The 23,043-nt window shown below is 38.5% G+C and overlaps 1 non-coding gene across 1 annotated transcript; it reads left to right on the forward strand.

Moving 5' to 3' along the window:
- Positions 1-11,970: 11,970 nt before the first annotated feature.
- LOC143382444 (U6 spliceosomal RNA) lies at positions 11,971-12,075 on the forward strand. The gene has a single exon (XR_013088996.1). It is a non-coding gene; the product is annotated as a U6 spliceosomal RNA (small nuclear RNA).
- Positions 12,076-23,043: the final 10,968 nt, after the last annotated feature.

Consider the following 23,043-nt stretch of genomic DNA (forward strand, 5'->3'; position numbering starts at 1 on the left):
TGATGGCAGTTATTAATTTTTACTTCTTCAAGGTGTATTTGTGTGTGTGTGTGTGGTGTGAGTCACAATAGATTTATTTATTCTACTTTTGATAGACATTTGGATCACTTCTGGTTCTGTGTCATTTTTTCTGTAATAATACTACTCTAGGGACTTTTGTAGACAGATGTGGCTTTTTACTTAGTTTTAACGGATAGTTATAGTACTTGAAAGATGGTGGTGATTTAGTCAGCTTTTGCAATGCTGTAACCAAAAGACTTGACAAGAACAACTTTAAAGGAGGAAAATTTTATTTTGGCTCATGGTTTCAGAGGTTCAGTCCATGGTTGACTAACTCCATAGCTCTGGGCCCAAGATCAGGAAAAACATCATGGATCATGGTAGAAAGGCATGGAGGAGGAATACATATTCAGTCAACTAACCAAAGACAAAATATCCAGCCATGCCCCACCTGACTACAGTTACCACTCAATTAATCCAAATCAGCAGATCAATATACTTATTAGGTTACAATTGTCATAATCTAATCATTTCATCTGTGAGGATTCTTATATATTTTTCTCCCACATGAGATCTTGGGGGATACCTCATAGCTAAATCATAACATTTGGGTATAAAGTTATAGGCTAAAACTTATTTTCGCTTGGCTTTTAAAAGTAATTTCACTATTCTTTGGCATCAGTTGTTGCTTCTAAGAAATTTCCTGCTAGTCTTTGTCATTTCTTATAGAAAATCCGTTTCTAGTCTGTGGTTACTTTTCAGATATAGAAAATATCTGGGTGTAAATTCACTTATTTTCTTTGTTTTTTTTTTTTTGATAATTGTAAATCTAAAAATCAGCATCATTCATAAGTTCCAGAAAATTCTTAATTGATATTCTCTTACCTAGCCCTCCACCTTTTCTTTATTTTCTTCCTTTGAGACTCTAAGTTGAATCATATTATTCTCCCTTCCATATTTTCTTTTCTTTAGTCCCTCCTCTACTAGTACTGGAGATTGGCCCAAGGAGGCCCTACTATTAAGCTACATCCCCAGAACTTTTTATTTTATTTTATTTTGAGACAGGGTCTTGCTAAATTGCTGAGACTATCCTTGAACTTGCTCTTCTTTTGCATTAGTCTTCTGAGTCACTGGGCCATCACACCTGGTTCCCTTTCATATTTTCTAGTCTAATATTTTAGTCAACCTTTTTCACTGCTGTCAACTAAAGGACCCAACAAACACAATTGTAGGAGGAGAAAAGTTTATTTGAGTGTTCACAGTTTCAGAGGTCTTAGTCCATAGATGGTTGACTCCATTCCTCAGGGTTTGAGTGAGGCAGAACATCATGGCAGAAGAGTGTGGCAGAGGGAAGCAGTTTTCAAGGTGACCAGGAAGGGGGCGGGGAAAGAGAGAGAGAGAGAGAGAGAGAGAGAGAGAGAGAGAGAGAGAGAGAGAGAGAGAGAAGAAGAAGAAGGAGGAGGAGAAGGAGAAGGAGAAGGAGAAGGAGAAGGAGAAGGAGAAGGAGAAGGAGAAGGAGAAGAGAAAGAAGAGAAGAGACAGATACACATTTCACTGGCCAAATACAAATATATTACCTAAAACCATGCCCCAATTCCCACCTTCTCCAGCCACATCCTACCACTTCAGTTACCACTCAGTTAATCCCTATCAAGAGATTAATGCACTGGTTGGGTGAAATCTCTTACAACCCAATCATTTCTCCGCCGAACCTTCTTGCATTGTCTTATATGTGAGCTTTTGGAGGACACACCATCTAAACCATAACATCTAACCTCTTTTCATGTTTTCCATTTTATTTTTTTCTTTTATTTCCTTTTTATATTTCTTCCAGTTGTCTAACTTTTTCTTTAACCATGTCTTCTCTGTTCTTTAAACCATCTGAATTTTTGATTACTTATAAGTGTAATTTCTAAAGTTTATATAGTTTTAAAATTTTTCTTATAAAAGATGAATAGAAAAGATGTTGATGTCTTTCATCTCTTAAAATATGATCTTGATCTTACTTTTATTTTATGTTTATCTTCACTATTTATATTGTGTTCAATAATTATTTCTAGAGTTCTAATTATTATTTCTCAGAGATTTTATTTATGGTGACTTGTTTCCCCGGGGCAGTTTTGTGAGTTTGGATTTTTTTTTTTAACCATTGATTTACCAGTGAGTTACACCCTCTCATTTTTTTTTTTTTTTTTTTTTTTTAGACTCAGGGGTTCTGGCTAAGATGCTGAGGCTGGCCTTGAACCTGCAATCCTTCTTCCTCAGCTTCCTATGTCAGGAAGTGCCACTGTGGCTGACTTTGAGCTTACTTTTAATGAGATTTTGAAATGGAAATTGTGTGTGGTCTGGATTGACATGCCCCTTTGGGGAGGTTTTGTATTTGGCTCTTTTAGGTACCCTATGGGGTATTGGACTTTTTATGTTGAAATCTCAATAGCTTCTGGACTATGATACAGATCTATAGTTCCATATTCTGCAGTTTCAAATCAGTCTTTTTGTTCTTAAACCTGAAATACAGGCTAGGATTGACAAAATATCTCTTTATTACTAAAGGATGAAATTTTGATTTTCTTTAAATTTACTCTTTTTCTGAAGCTGTAGTTTTTTTTTGGGGGGGGTACTGGGGATTGAACTCAGTGGCACTTGACCACTTAGCCACATCCCCAGCCCTATTTTATATTTTATTTAGAGACAGGGTCTGAGTTGCTTAGCACCTCACTGTTGCTGAGGCTGGCTTTGAACTCCTAATCTTCCTATCTCAGCCTCCCAAACTTGTGGAATTACAGGTATGTGCCACTGTGCCCAGCTTCAAACTGTAGTGTTTTAAAACCTTGATTTATAAGGGTACTATGTTCCAGTGCCCATTATTTAGGTCTTTGTCTCCTATCTTCATTTTGCCATTAAAACAGAGGTCATTTGATTTGGATTGGTAGTAAATATTCCAAAGACAATATAGTCAAAAGACTAGAGGAGGCTTACTTCAGTGTTTTTCTGTTTGTTTGTTTGTTTATGTAAATATACTTTTGTTTGTTTATGTAAATATACTTTTGGCCACCAGAACTTTTGCTTATTTTTTATGAGATTAGATTTTCAAAATATTCAAAATAATTTTTTAAAATTATCCATATTTAAATTTTTTTTGAATGTGATCCAGTGATTTATATTTCCTGATATTTTGTAGTGCCAGGTTCTCAGGGCTCCCCTGCATGGTCCAAGTGCTGTTGACCTTTTCCTAAATTCCCCCATCATTTATGTTTCAGGTCTTTCTATCAGGAACTTTATCACAAAATACTTAGGTTCTTTTTATACTTGTTCAAAGTACTCCTTATAAGTACAAATTCTACCCTTCATATTTCAAAGGAAGTTGGCACCGTGCTCTCTGATCTGCAGAACCAGGAGTCAATCTCTTGATAATCTGGGAATATATTCCCCATGTATTTGCATATCTCTGAAGCATTTTGTCTATTTCTAGTCTCAGCCAAGTGTCACCTCTGTAACTCTCTTACCTTGTCAGTAGGAGGAATTCTCAAACACCTTGTTTCTGACAGATGGAGACATTCCTTGATGGAGATCCGACCTGAAAGTACATTTTCTTTTAAACAGAATGAGGTGTGTCAGGGCCCTTCTCGAATAGAAAAATTCAACATTCTCCTATTTCTGCAGGAGCTCAAAGGAGTGTTAGATTGACCCTTTTATGATCTTCACTGAATGGGCAACATAAGCCTTAAGAATTTAGGTTTTGTGACCCATTATGCTACAGGAACCCAGCTGTTCACACAGGTGGGAACTGATATGTTTTCTGTGGTTATCCTTGAGAAGAGCCATACTCGGTGGCTTGGATACCTATCTTCAAAAGCATAGCAGGACTGAACATCTTTGCTTCCTAGATTTGACCACTGAGGAAGGATTTTTTATTAATCCTGGGATAATTTTAGCTATAATGTTTCTCTATCATAGAAGGAGGATGGGAGTAGGATTTACATTTCTACCAAAAGCAAAAAGAGCAATATTTAGTCTAGCTAACAGACTTTTCTGACGCCCTATTGTAACTTAAGCACACTGGTGGCAGCTTTTTACTCAAAAAGAAAAAAAAAAGAGAAAGAAAAAAAATACTTGTTATGGAGCACATAGCACTAAATGGACCAAATGTACAAAGTTGGGTTTTCTGTTTAAATAAATAAGCAACCATTTGACATCTGGTGAAAATATCTACGCAGCACCCTTTGTTCTCTTTAGCTTACGTTGATGAGGTTTTAAAGTTGAGAAACTGCCCTGTTAGGAAAGGAAGCACATAAAGAAACATGACTATTAGTTTTCCTTTGCTGCAAATGTCTGAGAATTTCACATCTAGAGTCTGTAGTTATTATAGGGTTTGGCGTGTGGGTGGCTGAAAATATGGTACTTGGCCTTTTGGTGCCAAACTTTCACGCAGCTTCAGCTGTCTGTATACAAAAGACATGGCAGAATGTGTTGCTTTACTTTTAATATTCGGAATTGTTCACCGTGCCAGTGGAATAGTGAATATGTGGATGGTACTGTTGATCTTGGAGCCTGCCAGTCTCATAGAATCTTAATTGATGAAGATGCTGTTAGGAACAGAGTGAGCATGTGGGTGGGGGATGGCTTAGTGAGAATCTGCAAATCAGAAAATGCTGCCCTGGGTGCCATTTCCTTTTGAATCCCCTTCTTACCCTCCACACCCAAGTTTCTATTTCTTCCCACTCTCCTGCCTGAAATTAATGTCTTTGGTTTACTTTCTTTCCTGATTTGCATGAAAGTAGAAATTAAGTACCTCAAAGACTCCACGTAGCCATTCTTCAGTTGAAATTTCTTGGCATTTTGTTAGGTTTGGGGATGTGAGAAAAGTGGTAGTTCTCTGGGCCATCATCACTGGAAGTCTGACATCGTAGAGACCTTGAACTTGAAGTGAACCATGCACCATGATGTCTCTTTGCATTTCTGTCCCCTCCTCGTTTTTTCTTCTCCTTCTCATAATTTTCTTCTAGTTCTGTTCTTTCTCTGTATTTCTATCTAGTTAAAATGGAAAGCCATTGAAGTCTTACCTATCCAGGATATTGGGAAGAATGATTGGATGATGATGCTGTATTGTAATTGTAGAGAAGTTGTGAAAATAATCTCTGGAGAGTTTTAAAAATAGTGTTGATAATTGCTGAGAGCCATTAGCCAAGTAGGTATGACAATTTCCTTGCCAGCGTACCCCATGTTGCTTAGTGGAAGGACTTGTGGAAATAGGACTTGCCTTAGACATTTTGCAGTGACATTGCATGTAAGGTGACCTTGCTCAAGGACCAGGGCGGATCCGGGTTTAGGGCGGATCAGGGTTTAAGGCTCTCCTTGGATTTAGGGCGTTCCCGGTTTAGGACAATCCGGGTTTAGGGCAGTTCCAGGTTTAAGATTATTCCTGCTGGGAATAGGGCGTATCCTGCTGCCTGAGTTCCCCTTGATTTAGAGAGAGTATTTGGGCAGAGAATGTGGATTTCCCCAGAAGGTGTTTGTAGAGGGCCGGTGTGAGATCGGGAATAAAGAATTGCTGTTTGAATCTACAAAGCTGTGAGTGGCTCGTGATTTTGTGCCCAGCCAGACTGCGGCAGATAATGATTTGCCGGGATAAAGTAATGTACAGTTCTCTCTTACAGCTGGGACCTGGGCTACAGCCACTTGAACTATGGATATAACACACATCATGGCCCTCACATCAAAGGTGATTTCCATCTAAGGATTCCAACCAAGAAAAGACCTAGGACAGTGTCCTCTTCATTTCTTGGTTGTATTCATAAGCCTTCTTTCCCTTGATTAGCTTGCGTTTTTTGCTTTTGTAAGTTTTATCTGGAGTGGATTTGGTCCAGTGATTAGGAGAAAGGACAATAGTACAGTGAAAGAAAGAACTTCATGTAGTTTCCGTATGTACACTTGCCTGTCCCTCATTCTCCTTGGGGAATTGGTTCCAAGAACTGCCCTCTCCTTTGCAAAGATACCCAAATCTGCTGATGCTCAATTCCCTTATATAAAATGGCATAGTATTTACATACACCTACACACATTCTCTTATATATTTCAAGTCAGCTCTAGATTACTCATAATAACCAATACAATGTAAATGGAATGTAAATAGCCATTATAATGTGTTGTGTAGAGAATAATGACAAAAATGTCTATTTATGTTCATTACATGTGCAATTTTTTTTCAAATAGTTTTAGTCTGTGATTGCTTGAACCTGTGAATGCAGAGCTCCCAGAAACAGTGAGTCAGTTGCAATATGAATATCTCCTGTGGAACTGCCCATTGGGCACTGGATCAGGCTGGGGATTTGATGAGAAATGAAACAGGTTCTTTTCTCCTAAGATGCTCGCTCTTCACTGGTGGCAAGAGAAGTTACATGATTTGTGAGGCTCTGTGCAAAAGGAAAACACTGAGCTTCTAGTTTAAAAGTCATTAAGAATTTTAATATTTGATAGCAGAGCACTAAATCAAGTGAGGGGCCCTTCTGTGTGTGGGGCTCTGGGAAACTGCAAAATTCACACACCTGCAAGGCTGGCCCAGCTGGGGAGAGAGACAGATGCACATGAATGGATCTGAGGCTGGGGAACAGCCCAGAGAGCATGTAGGAATTCTCTTGATGACACCGGTAAGAGAGTGGTTCCCTGCCCCAAGAAGTGAGGAGCAGCTTCCCTCTCAGAGACACCCCATCTCCCCTCTGGGTCACCATGGGTTTCAGAAAAACATCTCTCTCATTTTTTCTCTTCCTCCAATAGCTTTGTCTTTCCAGAATAAAAAAATATATTTTAATATTCAAATCCCTCCTATTCTGTAAAAATATCATCATAAAAAACTAACAAACAACAAAATTAATATTTTTTTTAAAAGTCAGGAAAATAAAGATAATGCAAGCATAGGAAGAGTAAATAAAAACAATATTAGCGTAATGATATAACATACATCTAGATCTTTTGTATTTATTAGAGGTTGGCTGCTGCAAATTTTGAGTTTTTTTTTTAATTATGATGAAATATATGCAACATAAAATTTGCAATTTTACTCATGGTCAAGTGTACAGTGATATTAAGTACATTTACAGGGCTGTGCACCCTCACCACCATCTTCCACCTCCACATCCCTTTTCATCTTGCAAAACTGATTCTCTGTACCCATTAACAACTCCTGGTTTCTTCTTCCTCCCAAGCCCCTGGAAGCTACCTTTCTACTTTATATTTCTATGAATTTGTCTTCTCGAGGTACCTTTTGTAACAGGAATATTATACAGTCTTTATCTTTGCTTGTCTGGCTTATTTCTCTTAGCATAATGTCCTCAGAGTTCATCAATATTGTGACATGTATTGGAATTTCCTTCTTTTATGGCTGAAAAAAATATTCCATTGCAGGTATGCAGCAAAATGTGGTTTATCCATTTGTCCATTGGTGGACACTGGTTTGTCCCCTCTTTTGTCTAGGATGAATAATGCTGCTACGAACCTGGGGGTATAAATATCTGTTTGAGTCCCTGCTTTCAGTTCATTGGGTTATACATCCAAGCAGTGGAGTTACTGCTTCACATGGTAGTTCTATGTTTAATTTTTAAAGAAACAGTACATTTAGCCTAGAGGTTTCTAGCAACCATTGCAAAGAAGGAAACAATAAATTATGTGATTCACAATACCCCTGGGGTAAACACAGATCATTTGTGAACCTAGGGAAAACTTCCTTCCTTGGATACTCATAAGGAAGGTACAAAGTAATGTATTGATTGACAATATCTATAGCAGCCTTCTGGTGGAAATGACGGTGTACTTCCTGAGGCTGCTCAGTGCCACTAAGGGCACAATGCCAAAGCAATTCAGGAAATGCAGAAAATATGGCCCAGGCTTGGAGTGGTCCTGAATCCTCATAGAATGGAAATTCAGGAGAAGAAAATGCTTAGCTAGGAAGAGGGAAATTAAGAAACACATCCAAGGGAGGAAGGGAGTTTTCCTTAAGAAAGCATTCTTAGCACTTTGCCATTTAGAAGGGAACATTTTTTTTTTTTTTTTCCAGGATAAACTCTTTGTGTGTCTCTGTAGCAAACCATATTGCTGATTAACCACTGCTTCCATAAACTTCAAGTGGGCCATTCAGGCTGCCTTACTGCTGCTTAATGTCCTATGTGGAGCTTGCTCTTCCTGCAGTGCCTACCTAGTGTTTTGTTTTTATTAGAAATTCACCTCGCCTTGTCTGTGGAGGGGAAAGAAAAGGGAAAGTATACCCCTGAGCTCGACAAGCCCATAAAATGGCAGAGATGCCTGAAGAAGACTGCCCTGAAGCCCCAGCCCTTGCTGCCTGTGCTGTAATGAAATGCATGACTACAGCAGATAATAATAATCGCAGCAATGGCTCGTTACAGCTCCCGGATGATTTGGTGCCGTCAGGAGTAACGCTGTCCCCTGACATCCCAGGAGGCGAACAGCATCAGTGACTGTGGGCCCTGATTGGGGCAGTGAAATATTGCTGGCAAAAATTAAAAGGTCCCCGTGTCAAAATAATTCATGATATGCATATCTTCCATTCTGATGAAACGGCTGATATCCGGATTAGCAAGATAATAAAACTGATCAGGCTACAGTTAAACAATTTAAGTTGGAGAGCTGTTCATTTTGTAGGTGTCACTTGTCAGATCAAGGGGTCAAAGCAGAATGAAAGGCTCTCCCCGGTAACCTTCCGATGATGTGGATCTGGAGTGTTCTTCATGATTTGTCCAAAGTTTTCATCATCGGGCTGCCGACTAGCATTACCACAGCAGGCTGTATTCTGACATTCAAATCCCCGGAATGACAGGCTATTAGGAGAGGAGAACTGGCTCCTCATACATTAAGCACCATTTCTCTGACCTGTAATGTGAACTGATAGTGATATTGTAATTGAGTGAGTCTGAAAAAAAAAAAAAAAAAGGAGGGGGGAGTCTTTATTAAAACATGGGAGTAGAAAGGAAAGCATTTATATTTCTCATGATTTGTGGGTTTGTAAAATAAGCTTTTTGGTGATGATTTACTTTCTGTTTCTGCATGGCTGGGGGGTGTGCATAGTGTTTATTTGGTGCACCGTTATTTAAGATAACACCAACTCCCTCCCCCCACCAGCTTCCTCTCCACATGCTGAGCAGGCACAGATCCGAAGAGATTTGTTCTATAAAGGACAGTGGCTTTAAAATGAACAAAATGGACCCACGTACAACCCAATGCCAGGACTGCCACTCAGGACATTTGCTGGCTCTGGCTTCATACCCTGCTGCCCTAGGGCCCGAGTTAGCTTTCTTCCTCATGAGCTGAGTCAAAAGGCCTGGGATGGGGGTTAGGGGGGTCCTTGGTTATTGGTGTCAGTGACTCCATTGTGGGTGAGTGTCATGCATTGAGTAGCTAATTGAATGTGCTTTAATGGGGTCTCAGGTGATTCTGTTCAAGCATCTCAAGAAATACCCCAGTCTAAGGGAGCAATTCAGGCAAATTGCAGAGTTCAAGGGTGATTGTGGAACCACTGAAACAGTGATTTTTTGGTGACTACAGAGAAAGTCAGTCTTGTGTGTGCTTGTATGTGCATCTGTGAGTGTGTGTACACATGTATTGGTGCATGCATGCATACACGTATACATGCGTGCATACACACACACATATATATATACATGTATGTATGTATGTATGTATATTTGGGCTCTGCTACTGATTTAGGGGGAAGAATTGCCCAAAGAAAGTTAGAGTATGCACCATATAAGGCATTAGAAAACTGAGTTTCTGGGATGAATTTTAGCACTGACACACTGAGTGATCTTGGTCAAGCTAACCAACACCTCCATCTGTAAGATGGTGAAAATAGTGTCATGGTGCTATGGTGATGCAGAAATGATGTGATGTGCACAGGGCCGTTGTAAACTGCCATAGGAACATAGATACTGCTAAAGGAATAGGACTGACAAATGCTTAACTTTATGCAAATGTTAAAGATTCCTCTACATTTACTGGGTATTATCAGAGGAGCCCTTATTCGGATTCTTCAAAATTTGAGATCTATTTCTTAAAAAATGAAAGATGGTAACTTTAAACATTTTGAAATAGTTTTACCAGCTTCTAGGTAGTTCCTGCCATTATAATAATCATCTATTTTTCATTTTGTAAACCTTTTTAGGTAAAACCTATACATGCAGAAGAGACATCACAGCCTTCACCAGCTGAAACTAAAATATGTTGCTCTTCTTGTTTTGGCGGGGGGGGGGGATGTTATAACAGGGAGTTTGTAAATGTGAAACTCAAGTTAACAACAAGGGACAGTGAAAACAAGAACAGCACGATTTTTGGCTTAAGAAACTGAGTGAATGAAGGATAGCAACATTTTTAGAAATAATGGATGCTGGGAGAAGGGAGAGTTCTGGGGCAGGGGTATAAAAATTGAGTTCTGTTTTGGACATATGAAGTTTGAAATGCCTGTTGTGTGTTTCTTTCTGCTATAAGTTTGAAGATCCTCAAATGATTTACTTTTATATTCACACGGGAGAAATGTTATAAGTCATCAAGTTATAAATAAATCTTAAGTAGGTAAATTACAATAATCATGAAGTTGCTAAAACTCAGCAAATGGATCAGACACATATTTAAAGCCCCATGGAAAGAGATATGTAAATAGTTCCTTGCATTCTCTTTGTAAGAAAAAAACATCAAAACCAAAATATATAACAGAAGGGTATAATGAGCATTGTAGACTAGGGTACCCAAAGAATACTTCCTGGAGAACTTAATGGAGAAAGAGGCCAAGGAGTTTTGGGTGATGGATGGGAAATATGAGGGTATTCCAGAAGAAGAAAACACCATCCCTGCTTTCAATATGCATTTGAATGAAGACCTACCCAAATTTCAATTTCTGACATAGTGAAATGAAATAATAGAGAAAGAAGTAAAGCCAAATTGAAAAAGTGGAAGAGTAAGAAATAGCTATGCAGCATGATGTTCATGTAATCCACTTGTGAGTATTGGTACTAGAAAGCTTTTCAAGGTTATAAAAGGCCTGTAAGTCAAGGATAGTCAAATGAAGTCCAGTCACAATTCAATGTGTGAACTCCCTGTTACACACCTAACCAAACAAATGAAACTTTCCGTTACCAAAGGATTGTGAATGGAGAACACTCCTAGGCACTGACACCAGGATCTCTGTGCCCTGTTGATAAGGATGTGTATGCATAGCCCAGGTGTGGGCACTGAGTACCTCCCTGTCTGGTGACAGGAGCAGAAGAAAAGCTCTTATTTCCATATGGACTGTGCATTTTGGAGATGCTTCTCATGGCTCAGAGGCAAGTATTTGGGTAAATGTGACAGGCAAATAAGATACTTTGTGGGCCTATCTATTTTTACATTTTTCCAAGGCCACTGTGGTAGCTGCAGAATTGTACTGTCCCCTTAGTTGACCTATACATGGGGTAGGTCTGGGTCTGTCTGAGCTACTTATAGCAATGTTGGTATTTTGAGTTATCAGGACAAAGAACTTGTTAGCAGTAGGTGTGAAAGGGTTAATCTGTAACCTGATTTCAGCTTGGGGGTCATTTTAGACAAAAATTAATTTAGGATTAAGGGCTCAGTTTCATGTTCTTCACTACATGACCAACGAATATGATCCTTCTGTAATTATATTTGAAAAATAATATATAAAATTAAAAAATATTTTTTTTATGTTCAGGAAGTATCTTCATTGCCTGTTGTACTTACGTGAACAGGAGAATGAAAGCAGGAGGAAGGAATAACTGACAATGTCACCTGATCTTATATGGCCAAGATGCTCCTGTAGGATTCCCTATTACATGATCCAAGTGGTGAATTTCAGAAGTGATGAGTAATATTGCCATCAGTGCCAGGTGAGTTGAGACTAACAAGCTTCGTGACCTGATATACTCTAGTGTTTATTTACAGATAATCTTAATTCCACAGAGAAGTGGAAGTAAAGTGCTTGCTTTGCAAGCACACTGACTAAAATTGGAACAATATGAGAAGATTAGCATGGCCCGACACAAGAATAACATTCAAATTTGTGAAGTGTTCTCTATTTTTAATTGTCACACTACACCCTATAAATATGTACAATTACTATATGTCAATAAAAAAAAACCTTAGTGGCATATGACAACATTTATTTTTACTCATGAAAAAATGGGGAAGTAAAGTTGGAAAAAAAAAGGAAGGTATGAATTTCATTGGTCAACTTTCTGGTTATGTTGAAAATAGAAGAAAATAGAAGAAAACTTTAACTTAAATGTCTTACAAGGACTTGCATACATAATACAATCTTATGTAATGTATAATGTTTCTGTACATTTCAAATGCTCAAATTATTTTTTTCATTTCCAAAATAGTGTTATTTGTACCTTACATTCATTTATTTTCACAAATAAATACAATGCTTAGTTTGGATGTGAAACCTTTAACAAGATAGTCAATGTAGATTTGAAACTTTTTGGTTGTTTTGCTAGAATGTCTATAGCTGATGTATTATAGGTTTAAAACATTTAAGGATTTTCCAGGATGAATAGAAAAATGAAGATCAGCCTAAGAGAACCTATTTAGTTCCAAGTAGTTTCTCTAAACCAGACACTTGGGTGTAATGCTGTTAAAATTTACCTAAGGCAAACATTGGTTGACTTAATATTCTTTGTCTTTACTTTTATTACCCAATTTATTAGTACCATAGTAGATGAAAGGAAATGCTTGTAAACATTATCCTACAGTCATCAGAAAAACTAAAGAAGGGGTTGGGGGAGAGTGAGTATAAACAAGCCAGGGCTGTTTAGGTTTAAAATAGTCCAAGGGATGATATAGCCTGACTTAGTTTCATCAAGATAATTTTTATTCTATTATATGTTGCTGAAAGAACTGGTAACATTTCAAACAAAATAAATGAAGTACCACAGGGCTGCCTTTCTAATAGCAGATATTGTACCTTGGTGGATCAGTGCGCTGAACCCAACAGCCTGCGTTCTGATTCCTGCACCATTACTTAATAGCTATGTGACCTTGGATGGCGCATTTTCATCGCTCTGTGCTCCCATTTCTCTGTCTGCAAAAAGGGGAACAATGATAAGTATTAATTTTCTCACAGGGTTTTGTGTGAGCAGCAAAATAGTTAGTGTATCAGATCAGACCAGTGCTAGCTAATATTATTATTGTTTTCTGTTTTCCATTATAGGTTATTACCCCTGTTGTCTCTTGGTTTGATAGGACTTTGTTCTTCTTTAGACATCTACAAGGGAAGGCATTGGCTGTTATTTTATGAGTTCGGAGAATTTTCCTTTAATATATTATTAATTGTGCTGTTAAACATTTTTTTTAAGAAACTGGAATGAAAGAAATTCCCTATAGATAAACTCTAGGAGGGAGTGGAGAAATGGGTGGAAAAGAGGACGACAATCCACCAGGGGTGGAAGAAGCTGCTTAGAGTTTGGGTTGGAAAGAGACTCGAAAGGGAGCTATCCTGGTCATGATATGTTAGGAATCAGTCCCCGTGGTGCCAGAATCTTGCAGCATTGCTCCTGGATCCTTCTTCAGGAAAAAGTGCACTGTATGTACTTGTGGTCCCGTGTCTCACCTCCAGGGGGCGTCACACTCAGCTCTAGTCATTTGTATCTCAGGCTTTTCTCGGCTCCTTCCTATTTCCTTTCTGAAATACATTGTTTTTACAGCCCATCTAATTTGGGTGTAAGCTTGGCCAGCCTTGTTGTCATTTTAATATATATTATTTCAGTTTTTCACACAATCTGTAATTTATTTTATTGACTTTCTAATAAATAGAGGAGAAAAGCTCTTATTTCCATATGGACTGTGCATTTTGGAGATGCTTCTCATGGCTCAATACTAGAGCAAATCCACTCTGGCTCGTTTTCATCCCTCCCATTTGAGGTTTATGTGTCTCTCCTCTCCTAATTTTTCATTAGAATATAATAATAGTCTGAGGAAAGGGTGATTTGATATGTGATATATTTCATTATGTTCTTATGGTAAGGGTAGCGTCTAAAGTGGGAGAGCATCGCTAATTTTTCGGCACAGTAATTTATTCCGCAGTATTTAAATGTTGTAATTTTCACACGGAGGCACATGCTGCCACATCTATCTTCCCCTGGACCAGTCTGTCTTGCTCTTTCCTTTTCATCTGTTTTGTTTTTGCATATTTTTTTCATAAATTCGACAGATGGCCTCTTGATGAATCCTTGATAATACTGTCATGTAAAGCAGCTAAGACTAGAAATCATCTCACAACAATTTTTCATTGCAAAGGCAAAATTGAACAGAGACAAACATCACTAAGTCCATAACAACAGCCACAAAATATCTACTTCATGTAAATAAAGAAGACAGGCTTGCCTCCTAACGCTGTCGCACAAATGCCAGCGTCCTTTTAAAGTCCTCTGAATATTTTATGTTGTGTTTAGATCCCTCTTCAAGCCGGGGTTGGTTGAGATTTGTGGGTTTTCATATTCTGAACATTTGTACAGCCTCTTTTGCACATCCTCTCCCTTCTCCCCCAGCCCCTCCTTTTCGGGCTTCATAATTGTGGATCAGGTGAAGTTTGCGTCCCCTCATTTCAAGGTCATGCACCAGTAGGACCATTTTCCTGACTCAGAGGGCACGTAATTTCACAGCCGTGTACTCCTCATTAATCCCCCTGAGTGGGGGCTCGAGAAGTTCCAGATCACAGGTTTGTTTTTGTCTTGTTCTCTGACTCAGTGCTTCACAAAGGGATTAGATTAACCCCTTTGATTGTATTTATATCTTACTGCATCACATTAGAAACAAAGTCATTTCTTTTACCTCCTCCCCCCATGCTGCCCCATTCCATTTCCCGTCCCATATTTTCCCCTCTGTTTAATGAATAGGGTTGCAGTTCGTTAAAAAGAGGTTTCTGATAAATACAGGGAATTGTTCATTTATGGGTGGTCATTTCAGCTTTCTTTACTGATAACGTGTTTGCACGTGCACACAGGCACACACACATACACACGCACACACAATGGAAAGAAATCCATGTATACACATACACACAAACACAAACACATAAATTCATATATTTTTCTTTCTTTTTCAGAAGCCTGGGAAATCTCCAGGATTATCTTAGGGATGAAAATTTGTTGTTCAGTGGGGATGTGAACTGAAGTCACCCAGACTGTAAATTACAGTTTTTAAAAATTAGAATGTCCTAAATCTAGAGCATTAATGTTTCGTTTCTACCTGCAGTTGGCCTCTAGGATGAGTTGGCACAGCATCTAAATCAAGACTCTTTTCTCATTTTAAAATAGTCCCTTTCTCCTTGCCTTCCTTTCCCTATCCTTGTTCTTGGCTCGGGTGACCTCTATGACCCTTAACAAGCATTTGAAGATAATGGGGACCTCTTACAGTTTCTCAGGGTGTGTGACCCCTGCAAGCCTTCTTTGGGGGTCCTGAGAGTTGCTACTCTTCATGGTGGTAGTGATAATAGCTTTCATATACATAGCCCAATGCTTTTAAGTATCAGGCACTTCACTGTCTCCCACGGAGGGAGGCATGATGGTACCCACTTTACAGATTAGGAAACGGTCCTAAAGTCAAAACTTGTGAGAAGCATTGCAGGCAGCGCTGAACCAGGTCTCCTGGATTTCACCGAGCACTCTGTCATTCTCCTTCCCCAACAGGGAAGCTGTCCTCAGACACGAATTTAAAACCAGAAGCTGCTGCTTCAAGTTTATGTGGGACAAAACAAAAACTGTATTCCAATTGGGAAGAGAAAACATTCCCTCTTTCTCTTTTTTGTCCCTTTGACAATAAACATGGGCTGGAAAATGATCAAGCAAAATTAATGGTCAATTCCAATTTAAAAAGAAAGAGGACATTATACCTGCTCTGGCCCGCTGCCCTCTGTTCAGGAGGCTGTGGAGCACATGGATAGCAGGAGTATCGTGTCTGTGCCTGACAGACCAGGGTTGGAATTCTGGCTACTACACAAGTTACTTTACTTCTCAAAGTCTGGGGTTGATATAGATTGCTCTGAGGACTGAAAGTGAATGCTTGCAAAGCACTTGACAAGTTCTCTGGTGCAGATGCTGCAGAGTGATAATACTAGGTCCTGTTGTTGTTAGAGGGGTTATTTTATGGACCAGTGAAAACACCACGTTTAACTAAGTAATTCTGCTTCTTTACCCAAAAGTCATGAGTTCAGATTTACTGATCCTGCTGTAGCTCAGGGAGAGTGCAGGAGACCCTAAGACGGGCTGAGCATGGGAGGGGTGATTATATGAGTTAGTGAGGGGTGATTTTTTGACAGGTTTACAGAGGCAGAGTGCCTTCAGGATGCAGGGGCAATTTGAAGATTGGCTATTTTGGCAACTTTTTGGCCTGGAGGAGAAGGATGAAAATGGGACTAGAGCTGTCTTTGGTAGAGAAACAGAATTGCTTTTGTTATTTTAAAATGGGGAATATTTAGCCTCCTTGTCTCTGTCTCATTTCAAAAATGGAGGTGGTCAGGCCTTGTCTTACCTTGTTCCCCTATAGCCTGAGTGACTGTCTTAGTCAATTCAGGATGCTGTTAAGAAAACTTAACAGACTAGGTGGCTTACAAATAGAAACTTATTTCTCACGGTTCTGGAGGCTGGAAAGCCCCCCCAAAAAGCTGGCAGCCCTGGTGTGTGGCCATCTTCTCATTCTAACCTCACACACTAGAAGTGGTGAGGGGTTTCCCTTAGGCCTCTTTTATAAAAGCACTAATCCCATTCATGAGGGCTCTGCTCCCCTGACCTAATCACCCTCAGCCCCACCTCCTAATGCAATCACATAGGGATGAAGTTTTCAATGTGGATTTTGTGGGGACATAAACATTCAGATCATAGCAGTGATTGTGACTGATACTTATGTATATTATGTGGGACCTATTTATGTGCAGTTGTGAATATAATGACTTCAAGGCAACTTCAAGGCACTTTTAAAAAATCACTTTTTCACTGATTAGATACCTTTCCTAATATGGTTTTGAATATGTTTGTGTGTATGTAATATTTCATAGTATTTACAAAGTGCTTTGCCCATGATTAAAAGCAGAAACCTCTTGATTCTCATAACAATTATATGAGGTCAGTACTCTGCTTATCCTGTTGTAAGATGAGGAACTGAGACAGCCAGGCAGTAACTTGCCTAGGTCTCAGCTAGTCAGGGGCCAGGGATGTTGCTCTCTGGGAGTCCCATTTCCTCATGAAGGCTCAACTCATCCGAGGCATTTGGTGTTCCTTTGGGATCAGAAACTTCTGATGGTCTATTTTTGGGAGTAACATACAGTTGAAGATGGGATTTCCTTTCTCTTCTTTGCTATATGGAATTTGTTATTTAGGTGCTTGTTTTCTTTGAATGTGCTGATGGATACTGACTGAATAAACAAATAAGTTTAACTTACAGACTCAAGTCAAGAGGTGGCTAGAACACACACTCTTCTACAGGGCTGGCTGCATGAGGCATTAGGAGCTCAGTGATGGAGGTTGGTGTGGCAGAAAAAGTTGGGAGATAATTAAGTTTGGAGACAATTGGGGAGAATGCTGTACTGTGGATGGTACTCAGCATAGTGGCAAGACAATAAAGTTTTCTAAAATACCAAAAGTTCGGTTTTCTAAAATACCGAGCTTTTCTGTGTCTAGAATATAAAGTTTTCTAAAATACTGAAAGTCTGTTTCACTGCAGAGAGGCCCTAACTAACTATAAAAGGAGAGGGCACTGGTAGTGAAAATGAAATTCAGAAAGGAAATATAAAATGTAATAGGGAAAGAACTGGAAGGTTCCTATTTTAAAAACTAGCATTCAGTAATGTAACAAACATTTCTTTGAAAATGGCAATATGTGCATCCAATTGTGCTAAATCCTGGGAATACAGCTCATTGCAGCGAAGACACAGTAGGTCCTGACCAAATTCTTCCTTCTTTTAATTCCACTCTACAAACACTGAATACCTAATAAATAGCACGCACCACACACACACTCAAATTGAAAACCAAACCCAAGCCCAAACCAAACCAAAAATGCAGATTAAAATAAAATAAAAATTTTCACTTCGGTTTTTCAATCTTTGTCTTCCAGCAAATGAAGAGACTGCTTCTTCACAGTATTTGGAGATCAGTGGTCTTGTTCAAGCTTTCCTCAAACTGTACTTTTTTTTAACCACAAGGTTAATATTCAACTCACATTTATCAAGACCAGGTGCTTTTCTCACCAAATTTTCTCTTTCATCAAGATCACAGTGGGTGTTTTTTAATTCCCCACACCCATGACAGTGCTGAGGCTGGAAGTGAGAGAGTCAGGATTTGAATCCAGATCTCCTTGCTTGAAATTCAGACCACCTCCCTCCACAGAAATCACGGCTTTGGACAAGTCTCCAAAATCTTAGTACTCTTATTTTTTCATTTGCTTTATCTGTTAAATGAATTTCTCATTAATTCACATGTTTATTAACTTAGCTACTACCCTTTTAAAGACAAAGCTTCCTTTTTTATGTTAAATAGGCAATATTTGTATGTACTTATTAACTTTATCTTTGGGACATGAGATTTCAGAGGAAAGGGGGTAGTGAGTGAGTGGCTTTTCCATATCGTATTTTGGAGTCAGCTTTTTATTAAAAAAAAAAAAGAAGCAAACCCAGAATTCTATTTTCTCCCCAGGTTCTTTGTCACCAAGCAGGGAGAGATGTTTTCTTTGTGCTCTTTGGCCTCAACCTAGGAATTTGATGAATTCTACTGTGTGTGTGTTTTTTTGTTTAGGCAAGTCATCAAAGCTTTTTGTGCCTCTGTTTGAAACATTTTTCTTTTATAATAAAGCCATAGATTTTTGATCAATAACATTTCTGTGAGAAATGACTACTAAACATTTTGGAAGCCATACACATGGCAGAGAACACAAGCTCTGCTGTTGGAGGGGAGCCTGCCCTCTACTCTGTGACCCGCGTGGGGACCTGTTAGGCAGAGATCACTGGCCGTATTCATAGGCTGGCCCGATAGCCAGCCTGCTTCATTTATAAATGCACATCTGGGAGGATTATATTTGAAGAAGTTATCTTTTGTAACAGTCATTGTGGTTTCTTTTTTGCCTTTGTTTGGGGTGAGGCAGGGAAAATAGAGCCTATTTTCATAGTCCATTCATGTGACCAGTATTACCTTGGAATGGTGTGTGTATTAAAATTCACATCATTCCATTAGCAGGAACTTATTCTGCATTATCTCAGTTCCATAGGGGTTGGCTTATTCCATTCATAATTAATTTTTTTTATAATGAATTGCTCTTATATGATTTTGCCTTGTAGAAAAGCATCTCACACCCTCCTTATTCCTCCCATCCAAATACTCTTGAACCCTCTTTAAAGCTTCTAAGAATCCCCTACTTCTTAGTGAAAGGCCTGGTGATTTTTCCAACAGGAAGCAAGAAAAAATTCCCACATTCTCTAGCAATTTTGGTACCAGCAGAGGCATCAGCTGTTTGCAGCTGTCCCTTTGGGATCACAAAATCAAACAGTAATATCCCTGATATGGACAAAGCCTGGGCTTCAATTATTCAGCAAGAATCACAGTTGTGCAGGGAAAGCAGCATGCCAAAGTGGACCCAGCACAGGCCTGGGAGCAAGAAACTGCACATTTTAATTTAGATTCTGCCCCTGATGCATTGCACTACTGGGCAAGTCCTGAACTTTTCTGTGTCTAAGCTTTCAGGTGCAAGACCCAGTGGCTGTAGCTCTCAGCCACATTGTGAAGAACACAAGGAGAATTATCTCTCTCTCATGTACCAGGCAGGCAGCCATTAGCTTTCTCTGTGTCCTCTTTCCAGTGGCTCAACCATTAGTCCTGGAATGTTTATTGCCTCCCAGGGTAGAAAACCCTCATCTTTCTCCCTTGGCTGGATAAGCAGGAATGTCACTTTCCTTTTATACCCTCCCAGCCTTAGGAACTAATAGTACCAAATGTCAACCTGCTTGCATGCAAGCACAGAGTGTATGACCTGAGCACAATTGGGGTATAATTTCCCCTAAACAAGAAGTTGAACTGACCCATGTTTAAGTCCCACCTCTATCACTTACCTTATTTCTTCCATCTGAAGACACATTTTTACTTGTACAAAATTGGGATATATTTTATAATCAATGGCATCTTTGTATATTGTTCTAGTTTAAGGTTCAGCATTTTTTATTTTATTTATTTTTTACTGGAACATAAAATAATGGTGAGTCTTAAAATTGAAGTCGACTTGGATTCCATGAGATGCTACCATTCAGGATCTTTAAATCTCAGTTTTCTTTAGAGAATGGGTGATAATATTGAGGATGGTGGTACAGATTCCTGATGAAGATAGAGTATAAAATATGCGGTCAAATCTATCAGATAATTGTATAGTAGTTGCCACTCAATGAATGTTTGTTTATGGAATCTTTAAAGTCAAGAGGTGAGGTGATTGAAAGTCACAACTTAACATTTCTTTTTCGTTTGTCATGCATAGGTGGGGGCTGTGGTCTTCCAAATAATGTCTGTGTTGACACAAGTCCAAGTCTAACATGTAGCAACATTTCCTCCTCTTCTCTCCCCTTCTAATCCCTTCTCCAGGCCCTTTTCTGATGGTGTGAAATGCTGCAGCCCAGCTGCAGCAAACTAACCAGGGGGTGAGGAACAACTTGTGTAGATTGATACAGCAGGAGTGGAAGCTGTTTATTGTAGGACAGGAACGGTATTTATACATTCCACACAGCTTATCTAATTAACATAAAATAGATACAGCAGTCAACCAATAAGGAATCTCCACACTTAATGGCTCGCTGGTGTTACTTCACAAACCACTCCCTCTGGCATTTTGCCAGGCGCCATCCAGACTTGTTTACAGACTCTAACATTTCTCTGGCAAAATGCCAGGTGCCATCCTGACTTGTTTACAGACTCTAACAGTGAATAGAGGAGGAAGAATTTTTTAAGAAAGCCTCGTGGGCATACCATAAATACCAATGTTGACCTCTTTATTTGCCTGGCACATGATCACCTGTTTTACAATTTCTATGAGAATGTGTTTTTTATCATTCATGTGCCTTCAAAAATATTACTGGTTTATAATGTAACTAGTTACATAGCAATAATGTGGGCAGGAGTTGGGATGATTGAATTTTAATTTGAACAAACTAAAATTTTATGGTGGGTGTGCAATATTGTAGTTTGTCTAATTAATAGACAGAAAAAGAAGGTATTTCCTAAGTGTAAATCAGCAATATAGTGCTTTGAGTTAAACAAAGTGGCAAGAGAAGTATGTGTGATGAATTTATTCATTTATTTAGAAAATAGTTTTGTGGTAGTTTCAATGTGCTTGGCATTGTATTAGGCACCAGAGACACAAAATAAATCTTGATTACTGCCCTCCAAAATGCCATGGCCAGATTGGAGGAATGGAAGAGAAAATGTATTGGACCATGGTAAATAGGACACTAAAAAAAAAAAAAAAAAAGTAAAGAAATTAGAGAGAAGACTCAATAAAGTGAGCAGAAAGGAAGGTAGGCATGAAAGGTCTTTTTGATGACATGTGAGGTAGACTTTAAAATATTAAATATTAACTCACAGTTAACCATAGTGTAACAATTTTAAATTTATCAAATTCAATAATTATACTGTAGCTATTTAAGAAAATGTCTTTGTTCTTATAGATACAAACTGAACTATTTTGAAGTAGTAAAATGTTTATGATTGATTTTTGAAAGCTTCATCAAAATAATAATTGTACACACACACACACACACACACTCGCAAAATGTGTGCAGATGTACATAGGTAGAGAGAGAGAGAGAGAGAGAGAGAGAGAGAGAGGGAGAGAGATACAGCCATTGTGGCAAAAATTTAGAAATCGGTGAATTGGGGTGAAGTGTGCATTGTTTCATTCACGCAGTTTTTCTGTAGGTTGGAGTTTTTCCAGATTAAAAATAAGAAGGGTTTACTCTTTTTTTTAAATTAAACTTTTAATTCTAAAATTTCCTGAAGAAAGAAAATACAAATTTACTGTAATTAAAGTTGTGTTTGCAATTGAGAAAGACTGTTTACTGATTCATGTGGATAGCCTTTGAAGCCCCAATATTGAATTATAATGTTTGTGCCCTTTTCTTTCATATATTGCCTTCCTTTGGCTTAATCAGATATTTTTATCATAGCATATTTTTATTTCTAGTTATATACTCATTATTTTTTAGTGGTTGCTGCAAAGGATATAATATGTATTCTTAAATTATTCAGTCACATAAAATGATTAATTATATCACTTCCATAATAATGCTAGAATCTTAAAACACTTTACCTCCATTTATATCCTTCTAATTTTGTATTATTGTCTCACATTTTAACTCTGAACATATTTTTAACGCATTTCCATAAGACATTATTATTATTGTTTTGGACAGCCAGTATTCATTGAGATTTACCCACTGGCTTAGTTTACTTGGGTTTCCATAATCAAATAGTACAATTTTGTCATAGTTTTGGGGGCTGAAAGTCCAATACCAAGGTGCTGGTGAGGTTGGTGTCCTCTCCTTGGTTTGCGGATACTGTCCTCTTGCTGCCCCGTATGTGTATGTGTCCTATTCAGTCTATGTGTTCAATTGTCTCAGAAGCACACCGATGGGATTGAATTAGAGCTACTTGAATAACTTCCTTTTAACCTCTTTAAGGGCCTGGGCTTCAAAAATCTAGTCACTCCGGTTGGAGTGGTAGAGCGCTCAATGGTAGAGCGCTCTCCTAACACAGGTGGGACCCAGGTTCGATCCTCAGCACCACATAAAAATAAAGGCATTGTGTTGTTCCATCTACATCTAAAAAATAAATATTAAAAAAATCTAGTCACTCATTGAGGTAGAGGGTATTAAAACTCCATTATATGAATTTTGGAAAGACACAATTCAGGTCATAATGGTGGTTCTGTATTTTCTTCTAGGATTTCCATTTGATCCTTTCATACAGATTCTTTGGTAAAATACTTCTTTTTGATATATTTTGTCTATCTTTAAAGACATGT

Source organism: Callospermophilus lateralis, chromosome 16 (assembly GCF_048772815.1).
Source record: "Callospermophilus lateralis isolate mCalLat2 chromosome 16, mCalLat2.hap1, whole genome shotgun sequence".
Lineage (NCBI taxonomy): Eukaryota > Metazoa > Chordata > Mammalia > Rodentia > Sciuridae > Callospermophilus > Callospermophilus lateralis.